This window comes from Silene latifolia, chromosome 6, assembly GCF_048544455.1.
Source record: "Silene latifolia isolate original U9 population chromosome 6, ASM4854445v1, whole genome shotgun sequence".
NCBI classification, from domain to species: Eukaryota; Viridiplantae; Streptophyta; class Magnoliopsida; order Caryophyllales; family Caryophyllaceae; genus Silene; species Silene latifolia.
This window is the reverse complement of record NC_133531.1, coordinates 79,958,176-79,971,537: the sequence shown is the minus strand read 5'-3', so window position 1 is coordinate 79,971,537 and position 13,362 is coordinate 79,958,176. Positions and strand designations below refer to the sequence as shown.

The 13,362-nt window shown below is 38.4% G+C and overlaps 1 long non-coding RNA gene across 1 annotated transcript; it reads left to right on the top strand.

The window, feature by feature from the left end:
* The first annotated feature begins 286 nt into the window (after positions 1–286).
* Positions 287–3,960, top strand: LOC141658810 (uncharacterized). Its single transcript, XR_012549445.1, has 3 exons — positions 287–585; positions 2,665–3,588; positions 3,690–3,960. It is a non-coding gene; the product is annotated as an uncharacterized LOC141658810 (long non-coding RNA).
* Positions 3,961–13,362: the final 9,402 nt, after the last annotated feature.

Below are 13,362 nucleotides of genomic sequence, written 5' to 3'. Positions count from 1 at the left end.
GTTTAAATAAAATTTACACATATTTGTGCGACAAATATGAGAACCAAAATGGACCCGTAAATGGTACATTGGACCGTGTAAATGGAGTGTAGTGGATGATCATGATCATTACACTTTGCTTATTTTTATTCCATAATTGTCATGTGATCATTATGTGTGTCATAATGTGTTGGACAATAAAATAAGGAAAATGAATCCTACACTCCACTACTATACTCCACCCGCCACTTCCTCTACTTACACTCCATCTTTTGTTCATTTTCTCTACACTTCATTACATCACTTTTGCATGTGAACAAAACTTGGTCTATCTCTCTAAAAATTATTATACATCATTTACTAAAAAGTTAGTAATCAAAAATATTATTACTAAGAGTGTTAGTAATATTACAAATATTATCAAGGGTAAATTTTACTAGTATCTAGTTAATACTTGTAAAATTTTTGGGTGTTTTGTTCTTGAGTGCAACTTGAAGGAGACTTTATTATTGAAGGTATTTCAAGGAGGATCATCCATTTCTTTTTAGCTCAAGAACAATCAAGATATGAGATCTTGATTGTGCCCATATTACCATAAATATCAATGTAAGGAAATTGTTTTTCCTTAATCTTTAATTTTATGCTTTTATATTTGCATGCATGTTACGTAGATCACTAAATGAACATATTATGAGATAATTTATTTTTAAATAGAGAGTCTAAATAGGATCTATGATCTTTCAAGTGGTATCAGAGCTTAGGCTTGTAATTTGCATGTTGATTTTAAGCATATTAATAAATTTTGAGATAATTTATAAAAACTCAAAAATTGTGTTAGAAGAGGTTTTAGCACGAAATTGTTGGGACATGCACACCTACTAATCTCAAAGGATTTGTGGTAAAGTTTGGTGATTTATGAAGTTATTTTGCTATTTTTAATGATTTTTGGTAGAAAACCGAGTCAAAATACCGTATTTTAGTTATAAATTGACTAAAAATAGTTAAAAGATGATTCGGACTATGGAATATTTATGGTATTTCATGCATATTTTCTACTGATTGTACGCAAAATGTTGAAGTTTTATTTGAAGTTTTGCATGTTTATTGATTTTATGAGATAAAAGTCGATAAAAGTGAAATAAATTAATCATAATTTTGAAACGTTTGTTCCTGTCCATGATAAATTTATGTACATTTAAAAATATTATTTAAAAGTTAAAAGTGAAATTTAAAATGTGATTTCACCTTGTTTTGATATTTATTGGTTTTAGTGGTTAAAAACCGATAAATATCGATGTTTTTCTTCATATATTTTATCCGGATTTTTGTGGTAATTTTTCTGACATTTTGGTGTTTTTGGGAGTGTTCCAGAATACTCAAAATTTTTGTTTCAATTTTTTGGGTAATGTTTCAATTATTTTGGATTTATTACTTAAAAATTATGTTTTTACCGATTAAATTAGCAAAATATCACCAAATCAAACTAATTATTCATCATAAATTATTGAGGACTAATTTTGAGGTTCAAAACATTTTGGACATTTAGTTTGGACTTAAATGAGATTTAAGAATTGATTATTGATTTTTACAAGTTAAAAATCGATTAAATCCACAAAAACCGAGATGGATACCAACAATTAATACATAGGGCGATTTTGGCATCATTTTACAGCATTTTAAGCATATTTATTTAAGTTGAATGAATGATTGTCGTTTATTTAAAGTATTTATCTTGTTGTACCTAGTATGGCCTAGTTTATTTTAATTGTTATTTCCCGAAATGAATGGGAATAACAATTTGTTTGTAAATTAAATACGATCTCGTATCGTCAGTTTGTAATTAATTAATAGTTTTATTTATTTTATTAATTAATGTATAATTGGAATAGCTATGTAATTCAATTGTAATAGTTATTCTTACCGGCATTTCCAAAAGACGGATTACATCGAGACGGAGTCTATTTTTGGAAGGTGTTCCAAATCCCACAAGAAGAAGCCACTTTTGGAATGAAGAGGCAAGGGACCAAGGAGTTGGTTTCCGATATGTAATAGTCTAATTTTTATTAACTAGGTGGCTATACTAGGATTTATTCATATGTTTACTTGTTTGCTTGTTTTTATTTTCGCGCATGCCAAAATCGTCATTCACATGCATTTTATTTTCGCGGTTGTCAATTCATGTCATTTACATTCACCAACTTAGTTCACTTATAGGGAATTTATGACTTAATTGACAAGATCTCTCACATAACTAAAATTGAGATTAGCCTTAGCAATTAGTAACACCTATGAATCTCTTGTTCATTAGAGCCATGCTCGCCCAAGCGGGGTGTTCTCTTTTTACCCTGGGTAAGTAGGGTGGTAAACGGTTATCACACGCCAAAATTGGTTGGACTCAACGGGATATAAGACGGTCTTGTGTTCCGGGGCTAGTAGATGGATTTAAGGAAATTCGTCGACCAAGAGTTCTAGAGGTAGAAATAGTCAACGTGACTTACCGAATTTATACAATTATGGGATGTTTCACCCAAGCGACGCTCATTTTTGTTTAATATTTGGGTCTTGGAATCATTTATATAATTTAATGAGAGATTATTATATAAATGTTAAAACTTGTTAAACATGTTTTTACAAGTAATTTTTTTTTTAAAACAATGGATGTTAATATTTCCTTATTTGTTGTAGCATTTTAATTCGCAATGGCAACTTCATCAACTCCATCGACTACTTCACTAGGCAAAGATTCATGGCTAAGGTCCGTAATGGACAAATGTATCTTAAAATATGACGGTAGTAACTTTCTTGAATGGGAATCCAACATCAAAAGTGCCGCGTTGTCCGACAATGTGCTCACTTACTTGACCGATGCTCCTCCCATCGAGCTCGGTCCAAGGGCTTCATCGGCGGTGCGGACCGCCTATGATGACCATGTGAGGATGTCGAATGATATCAAAAATGTGTTGATATGGTCGATGTCCCCAAAGCTCAAGCTATCATGCATTTCTTTAAATGCGTACGAGATATTCACTCGTATGATTACTATGTTTTCACAAACACCTAAAGTCCGTCAATACGATGCGGCGGCACGCTTCTTTGAAGCTAAGCTTGAGAGGGGCCAAAAGGTTGGTCCTCATGTACTCAAAATGGTTGAATATGTCGACATCCTATAGCGTCTAGGGTGTAAGATTCCTAAGACTCTTGTGGTGGATCGTATCCTCCACTCACTTCCCACCAAGTTTGCCCATTTTAGGGTGAACTACAACATGAATGGCATGGATAAGAGTTATCATAAAATTCATTCACTCCTCACCCAAGTGGAGAGGGATATGGAAGCTAGTGGGAGTGACAAAGGGGATATTTTAACCATGAAGTTAAAGAACATGTCCCTTGGAGTTAAGAAAGGAAAGGGGAAGGAAAAGTCCCAATTCAAGAAATCGTCAAAGAAACATAACAAGGGAAAGGGGAAGGCCGTTGAGAATGGCAATCCCAAGGCAAAAAGTGTCAAACTCTCCGAGGCCGAATGTTTCCATTGTAATGGGAAGGGGCATTATAGGAGGAGTTGTCCCAAATACTTGGAGGGTCTCAAGGAAGGGCGTGTGACGCCTATTGGTATGATTTCCTCTCTCTATGTGATAGACGTTAATTATGCTTGCACTTCCACTTGGGTACTTGATACCGGATGTGGCTCTCACCTTTGTAATCATTTGTAGGGTTTAAGGGACGTGCGAGCAGTAGCAAAAGGTGATGTGGATCTCCGCATAGGCAATGGAGCTAGAGTAGCGGTCGTTTCCGTGGGAACCTATGTGCTCACTTTAGCTAGTGGTCTAGAGTTGTATTTAAATAAGTGTTATTTTGTACCAACTTTAACCAAGAAAATCATCTCCATTTCCGTGTTAGACGTGGAAGGCTTTTATTTTATGATTAAGGACAATAGTTGTACTTTTTCATTAAATAATGTGGTTTATGGCAAGGCCATTTCAATTGGAGGCATTTATGTTTTAAATGATGTTAATGACGTTTATCATGAAGAAACTAAAAAGCTCAAAACGGGTGATCCAAACTGAATCCTACCTTTGGCATTGTCGTTTAGGTCACATAAACGAAAGACGCATTAAGAGACTTGCTTCATCAAAAGTGCTCAAACCATTTGATTTCGAATCTTATGGTACATGCGAGTCTTGCCTTTCAGGCAAGATGACTTGTGCACCTTTTGCGGGAAAAGGGACACGAGCTAGTGAGGTTTTGGCTCTCATACATACGGATGTGTGTGGACCATTAACCATCACCGCTAGAGGATGTTTTCACTACTTCATTACTTTCACTGATGACTTAAGTAGATACGGGTATGTCTACTTACTGAAGAACAAGAGTGAAGCTTTTGACAAGTTCAAAGAGTTTCAAAATGAAGTAGAGAACCAATTGGATAGAAAGATTAAGATCCTACGATCCGATCGTGGTGGTGAATATCTAAATTATGAATTTGATTCACACCTAAAAGATTGTGGTATAGTATCACAATGGACTCCTCCTGGCATACCATAATTAAATGGTGTGGCCGAAAGGAGAAACCAAACTTTACTAGATATGGTTCGGTCTATGATGAGTCTAACTGAGCTTCCTAGTTCATTTTGGGGTTTTTCCCTCTTGTCTGCAATATTTTCACTAAATCGAAGCCCGACTAAGGCCCTGTTCTTTTGGACTTAAAGTCACTTAATTTAAGTTAACTTCAGATCCTATAAGTTCGATTCGATTCGATTCGAGATCCTATAAGTTCGATTAAGTTCGAGATCCTATAATTTGATTCGATTCGATCCTATAAGTTCGATTCGAGATCCTATAAGTTCGATTCGATTCGATTCGAGATCCTATAAGTTCAGTTCAGATCCTATAAGTTCAGTTCAGTTCAGATCCTATAAGTTCAGTTCAATTCAGATCCTATAAGTTCAGTTCAGTTTAGTTCAGATCTTATAAGTTCAGTTCAGATAAGTTTCAGTACAAAAGAACAGGGCCTAAAGCGGCCGATAAGACTCCATATGAGATATGGACAGGGAAAGTCCCTCATTTGTCATTCATGCGTATTTGGGGTTGCGAAGCGTACGTCAAGATCAAGTCTTACAATAAGCTTGCACCCAGGTCTGACAAATGTCTTTTTGTAGGATATCCAAGGGAAACACGTGGCTATTACTTCTACAATAAACACGAGAACAAAGTGTTTGTGGCTCGTGATGCTGTCTTCCTAGAAAAGGAGTTTATTTCTAGGAGACAGATTGGGAGAAAATTTGAACTTGACGAAGTTCGAGAGCCACAAACCGAGATTGAGGTAGAGGAGAACGTGGAGGATAGCATTCCCTCTTCCTCTGAAATGGTAATTGTTCCTAGAAAGTCAAGTAGGATTTCTAATCCACCTGACCGCTACCTTGGTAACATCCAAGAGGATGGTGTTTTTTTACTTTTGGAAAGTGATGAACCCACAACCTACAAATCGGCCATGTCTAGTCCCGACTCCTCGCTTTGGCTAGAAGCCATGCGATCCGAAATGGATTCCATGTACGAGAACCAAGTATAGGACTTGGTGGATTTACCTGAGGGAGTGCGACCCCTTCAGTATAAATGGATATATAAAATTAAGCTCGGCGTGGATAAACATGTAGATGTTTACAAAGCTAGATTGGTAGCAAAAGGGTTTACCCAAGTTAATGGTTTACACTATGACGAAACCTTCGCTCCAGTCGCTATGCTTCGGTCCATTAGGATAATCTTAGCGGTTGCCGCATTTCATGATTATGAGATTTGGCAAATGGATGTCAAAACCGCCTTCTTGAATGGGATTCTAGAAGAAGAGGTGTACATGATATAACCTGAAGGTTTTGTGGATACATCTAACCCTAAGAAGGTGTGTAAGCTTAAGAATTCCATCTATGGTCTTAAGCAAGCATCTAGGAGTTGGAATCATCGCTTTGATCATGTTATTAAACAATACGGTTTCACTAGAAGTGTGGAAGAACCGTGTTTATACATGAAGTTTAGTGGGAGTAAGGTTGCATTACTTGTCCTATATGTGGATGACATATTGCTCATCGGGAATGATGTTCCATCGCTCACTTCCGTTAAGGAGTGGCTAGGGAAACACTTCCAGATGAAGGACTTAGGAGAGGCACAACAAATCTTGGGTATCCGGATCTATAGGGATAGGTCCAAGAGGATACTAGCATTGAGTCAAGAGGCTTATATTGACAAAGTTCTTGACCGGTTCAGTATGAAAGACTCCAAGAGAGGATTTCTACCTATGGGCCAAGGGATTACTTTAAGCAAGTCACAGTCTCCCTCCACCCCTAAGGAAATTGAACACATGAAGACCGTTCCTTATGCTTCCGTTGTTGGGTCTATCATGTATGCTATGATTTGCACTCGTCCCGACGTTACGTATGCCTTGAGCATGATAAGTCGTTATCAAGCCAAGCCTGGTGAGAGTCACTGGATAGCCGTAAAGAACATCCTTAAGTACTTGAGAAGGACTAAGGATTCGTTCTTAGTGTTTGGAGGAGAAACTGAGTTGCATGTAAGAGGTTACACGGACGCAAGTTTGCAAACCGATCGGGATGATATGAAATCCCAATCCGGCTATGTGTTTATGCTAAATGGAGGAGCTATTTGCTGGAAGAGCTTCAAGCAAAGCGTTACTGCGGATTTTACAACAGAGGCTGAGTACCTTGCAGCGTCAGAGGCTGCGAAGGAAGCTGTTTGGATTAGGTAATTCATGGAGGGACCAGGAGTGTCTATTCCGCCAAAGATCCGATCACTCTATATTGTGATAATGGTGGAGCTATTTTTCAAGCCAAAGAGCCGAAGTCTAGTAACAAATCTAGACACATTGAAAGGAAATACCATGTAATTAGAGATTATGTGGAAAGGAAGGAAATTGACATTTGTAAGGTTGGGACAGATGATAATATTGCTGATCCTTTAACCAAGCCTTTATCAAAGGCTAAGCATGATGGTCATGTCGTCGCAATGGGATTGAGACGAGTACCAGATTTTCTTTAGATTATGGATATGTAATAATTGGATAGTGTATCTCTTATTATATATATGATAATCACATTCATTGTTTTCGCATTCATTCTTTTATGAATCTTTTATTTAGTGTGACTAAATTTTTAAATACCTTGTTTATCTGAATAAGTTGTGGAGACAATGTTGAACACTATTCAAGTGAATAAGATGAACATTGTATTTTGTCCCTAGTCACTTAATGAGGTGACGTCTCAGAGTGACTAGATTGTGAGTCGATTGATGGTTGTTCAACATCATGAGGTCATACGTGATGACTAGTCGATTACATAGGCAGAGTGTGTGACACTTTGCCGGACAGTGACCATTTAGAGAATCCCTTAGTTCTATTATAAACGCCTGGTCGTGGCAGGGATCTCTAAGATGTTCCAATGAGTCAATTCTTTTGACTGGAGACTATTATCTGAGCAAGTGCAGTTTTCGAGTGACTTTGGTCTTTGTCCTAGGTCGTGCCGTGAAAGGAGGCCAAAGGGCATTTACTAGGTCATGGTGATCTGTATTGTGCAATAGGATAGATAGGGCAGACAGGAATTGTCCACCCAAGTTGGGTAACTATATCTCAAGGCCACTCGAGGAGTTAATGACTACAAATGCGTGGGCACGCTCGGAAGTAATCTGTGACAGATTTTTCCGGTCAGGTAGTCACACTCCCGATCGAGAAAACCACACGCGATATGTTCATGTGCAAGTGCGACCTGAAAGACACCTTGCATTGAGTGGGAGATTAAAACGGACAAGAGAATTGGTAGCGCACACCTTGTGTCGGACAAGTGGGAGATTGTTGGAGTTAGTGTCCTCCACAATAGTGCGTTTACATAATAAATCTCATTAAAGGAATATCATCAGATATTTAATTATTTGATCCTCGTCAGTTGATCAACGTAAATCGATAACGGTTGGCTGGCTAGAGTTTGACATTATTGTCGTGAGACGGCGGTGATCAACTGACCCCTTTCGGTCACACCTAAAGGAACGAACCCCAATTGACAACTAATTAATTGTATGAGATACAATTTATTTAGTCCCTTGATTTATAGACTAAAAGGTTATTCAATTATTTTTAGAGAGATTTCGAGTTGCGAACTCGAGGAGCGGCAGTTATTATTTAATTACGCGATAATTAAATAATAAATTTTATGAGACGGGTTTTAGTTAATTAATTGTTAATTCACTAAAATTGTACTAATTGATTAATGTGATTAATATTAGTACGTATAATAATATGTGTAGTGGTACACGTATATTTACGGAGTGATTTGGAAGAAATTAATTGGAAGCATTTAAACATGATACGATGTTTAAAATAAAATTTACACATATTTGTGCGACAAGTATGAGAACCAAAATGAACCCGTAAATGGTACATTGGACCGTGTAAATGGAGTGTAGTGGATGATCATGATCATTACACTTTGCTTATTTTTCTTACATAATTGTCATGTGATCATTATGTGTGTCATAATGGACAATAAAATAAGGAAAATGGATCCTACACTCCACTACTACACACTCCACCCGCCACTTCCTCCACTTACACTCCATCTTTTGTTAATTTTTTCTACACTTCATTACTTCACTTTTGCATGTGAACAAAACTTGGTCTATCTCTCTAAAAATTATTATACATCATTTACTAAGAAGTTAGTAATCAAAAATATTATTACTAAGAGTGTTAGTAATATTACAAATATTATCAAGGGTAAATTTTACTAGTATCTAGTTAATACTTGTAAAATTTTTGGGTGTTTTGTTCTTGGGTGCAATTTGAAGGATACTTTCTTATTGAAGGTTTTTCAAGGAGGATCATCCATTTCTTTTTAGATCAAGAACAATCAAGATAGGAGATCTTGATTGTGCTCATATTACCATATATATCAATGTAAGGAAATTGTTTTTCCTTAATCTTTAATTTTATGCTTTTATATTTGCATGCATGTTACATAGATTACTAAATGAACATATTATGAGATAATTTGTTTTTAATTATAGAGTCTAATTAGGATCTATGATCTTTCATATAGCCCCTATAGCTGTTTCGGTGACTGTGAGATATAAACCAAGAGGTTGATCTCGTTGGGGAGGCATTAACACTGGTGGCTTGACCAATATCTCTTTGATCCTGTCAAATGCCTTTTGACAATCGTCGTCCCATATGGTATGATCTTTTTTCTTGAGCTTCTTGAAAATGGGTTTGCAGATCATAGTGAGCTTTGATATGAATCGGCTTATATACTGTTCTTTGCCTAGAAATCCTCTAACCTTCTTCTCTGTTTGGGGTTGCGGCATTTCGATTAGAGCTTTGATCTTGGATGGATCAATTTATATTCCCCTCTAGCCGACGATATATCCCAGAAGCTTGCCCGATGTTACTCCGAATGCACATTTCTGAGGATTGAGCCTCATGTTGTACTTTCGCAGTCTTAGGAAGAATTTACGAAGGTTATCGATATGCCCCTTCCTATCTTTGGATTTGACAATCATATCATCGACACACACTTCTACTTCTTTATGCATCATGTCATGTAGCAAAGTGGTCGCAGCACGTTGATATGTAGCTCCAGCATTGATTAGCCCAAATGGCATAACTGTATAGCAATATGTGCCCTACTGAGTGACAAAGGTTGTCTTATGCATGTCTTCTATGACCATTTTGATCTGATTATACCCTGCATATCCGTCCATGAAGGATAACAACGCGTGATCTGCTGTATTATCTACTAATATATCGATGTGTGGTAGAGGGAAATCGTCCTTGGGACTTGCTTTGTTCATGTCTCTGAAATCAACACAAACCCGGATTCGCCCATCCTTTTTGGGTACGGGACTATGTTAGCCACCCAGTATAAATACTCGGAAATTTTGATGAACCCAGCTTTAAATTTTTTATCGACTTCTCCTTTGATCTTAAGAGCCCATTCGGTCCTCATCCGACGAAGCTTCTGTTTTACAGGCTTGAAACCTGGCTTGATTAGAATTCGATGTTCTGCAATATCTCTGTCGATTCCTGGCATGTCCTTTTAAGACCAAGCGAAAACATCCTTGAACTCGTGTAGGAGGTCGATGAAATTTGCCCTTTCAGTTGGGTTTAAGGTCGTCTCTATCCTAAGTTCTTGGGGTTATAGTTCAGTTCCTACGTTGATGGGTTCGGCGTTCTCTATGACCGGTCCCCCTTCCCCCTATTGTAGTATCTCTTTAACTATGTAGGGAGGTAATTCGACTGAGTCTGAGTCAGGATCATCCTCATTATCATCGTAAATAAAATTGCATTCAGAATAACACAAAGAGTAAGCAGAATCTGATTTATTCATATTAAATTTTGAAAATATCTGAAACAAAAAAAGCTATCTGTTCAGTAGTCAGTGGCGGTAAAGGAACATCTGCTGGGAAATTTCCCAAGATGCCGTTATTATTTGATGCTATGCTAGGATAAACAAGGGGATGGGGAGTGACGACAGAAGAAGACTCTCTAATGACTTCTCTAGACTCAGACTCTGATTCCGACTCCGACTCCGACTCCGACTCTGACTCGAACTCGTTGTCTTCAGGTTCTCCTTTGAACATCTCTCCTTCTCCAGTGGTGACTTTGAAGAGATTTCCTTGGTTATTAGTCCATTTGATCGATTTTCTCCATCCTTTCTGGTGATTCGATCTGGTGTCAGTGATCAATGTCGTGGGATTGAAATGGTCATCTTGAAGTATCATGGTAATGATCTCATCTTATGCTGCTCTAACAAATCGGTCCTCTCCAAACAGAAGGCTAACAGCCTGTTCGTTTAAACAAGGTGTTTGACGAGTTTTGACGGTAGGAACCGTTTCTAGAGGGATGAAGTAGCACTCATAGAAGACCTCGATTCCAGCTAGTTGCATTCCTTTATAGTGCCAAGGTTCGGGAAACCCGTGAAGGTACTCTTAACTCCCTTCTCTAACGAAGTACCCATTGAGGGTGAGGAGATATGATCGCATTTGGATTCCTTTTTTTCTTACGGTTTTGAAACTGAGTGAGCATTTCTAAGGCTTCTTCTTTCGTAGGTTTGTATCCCAATCCTAATTGTATTCTTTGAGAGTTTCCTTCCTTATACGGTGCGAAGGTATTTTTCTTGGCAGGGTTTAATGACATTCCCTGGAAGTATCCCTGGGATTTGAGTATGTGGTTGACCACTAAATTGGAGTATGGGTTGAAGTATAGAGGTACCAGTTCGCTCTCTACAAGGTTTATGCTCTGAAAGCCCCCAAGCTCATATAATGGGTCTGTGATTACTTGATTGCTTGACATTTTCTCTATCACGGCCTTGATAGGTGACGAAGTGATCGTCACTACTTTGCCATTTAGAGGAATCTTAATCTTCTAGTGTAAAGTTGATGTTACCGCCTTGGAAGCATGAATCCAAGGCCTTTCCAAAAGTATGTTGAATGATGCTTCGATATCCACTATTTAAAAATTAACCTTTCGCTCGATTGGCCTTGTGGCTATAGTGAGGTTGATTAGCCCTACTACTTTACATCGTGTTCCATCGTATGCCTGAACACCCTTGGTTGGTAGGAGTCCAATCCGATTATTTCATGCCCAACTTGTATGCTGTCTTCAATGGTATGACATTGACTGCGGAGCCATCATCCACCAAAGTCATTGGTACATTTTTCTTTAAGCATGTGACTGTAATGTATAGAGCGAGGTTATGGCTGGCGCCGAAAGGAGGCAAATCCTCGTCCGAAAAAGTAACTGGGTTACTTAGTTTAATTGAGTCTTGGAAGACCAAGTTGACTACGTCGTCAGGCGTAGAGTTGTGCGCCACATTCAATTTAGCCAATGCTTGCAGTATAGCTTGACGATGGAGAAATGAACTCGCAACTAGTTTTCAGATTGAAAGATCAGCCTTTGTCTTCTGCAGATGCTTTAGCAAGTGGTCAGTATATGTATCTTCGCCATCATTTGGGGTGATGACATTGGCGTTAGTAACTGGACCATTAGCCGTAGAACCGTTCTGAGAGACATTTTGATATGGACGCCCTGAGCGAGTAAGGTGATTTATGTATTGGTCTTCGCTAGCCTTGACTATGTCCTAACTAGCCTTAACCAGATTAGTGTTCTGTGAGGTATTCATCTTCATCGTCGTCGGCCCATATTCCGTTGACGAAACTAAGCTCTCTCAACCTGATGATTTCAGCTTCTAGACTGATTATTTGCTCGACTAGACTGTCAACTACGACGATTACCTCTTGCATCATAGACTCTTGAGACAAACTTGGAGTTAGTGACACGTTTTCCTAGGTGTGGTGCTTGGATTGCGTATGGATACCACCACATCTTCCAGCTCTGAAACTTGCCTACTCACACTTTTTGCCCATGCGATAAAATCGGCAATGGTAGGAGAAAGGGTGGAATAACTCCCCTCATCTTATAATGCGTGAATCTCATCCTCGACTGGAGAAATTAGGTGTGAACAATCTAAGGTGGATTCTTCATCTGTGATCATCAGAACACCAAGAGGATTCTGAGTATTGTTGGGTTTACCTCCGGGAGGTATGGGTAAACGACCATCTTCAATCATATCTTGAAGGACGTGTTTCAGTTTAAAACATTTCTCTGTATCGTGTCCCTTGCCTCTATGATACTCGCAGTATAAATTCTTATCCTAGAACTTAGACTTCTTTTTTGGGTCAGGTGTAGGCCCTATGGGTTGGAGCTTACCTTGTTTCATCAATCTTTTCAGAGCATTGGTGTAACACCCCCATACTCCAAGTGCCTTACCAGGACCACTCAGGTATGAAGACATCACCATCTCGGTCGCCCGAGGTATGATAATCAAATAGACAAAACAGAAACAACATTTATTATAAATAGTTTAATGAATAAATACAATCCTCAAAACCAAACCAAAGTACGATACAATATTCTCAAATGACTGTTCTAACTGAAATATAAATAAACTAAGGCTACAATGGAAGACTCCTATCGGCATGTCGTGGCATCCCAAATATCCCGATACTCATCTCAATAACTGCTCAATATCTGCTCACCATCCCCGAATGGATCACCGCAGTTTACAAAACAACACCGGGTCGATACTAATCACACAATCAATAAAGATAACAATAATAAGATAAACAGACAGTAACCGTCACACACACACACACCACCAACTCCCATCATCTCAATCTTGATCCCACTTTGGACCGACCACGCCAGGGGGGACCGCAGCCGTTCCCACCTAAGCCCCGCTCATCATACGAGCGATAACCCTGTCCCATTAATGTGCACATCCCCTTCCGTGGCGGGTTCCACGAAGGGCGAAACTAGGGCGTGAAGTCACT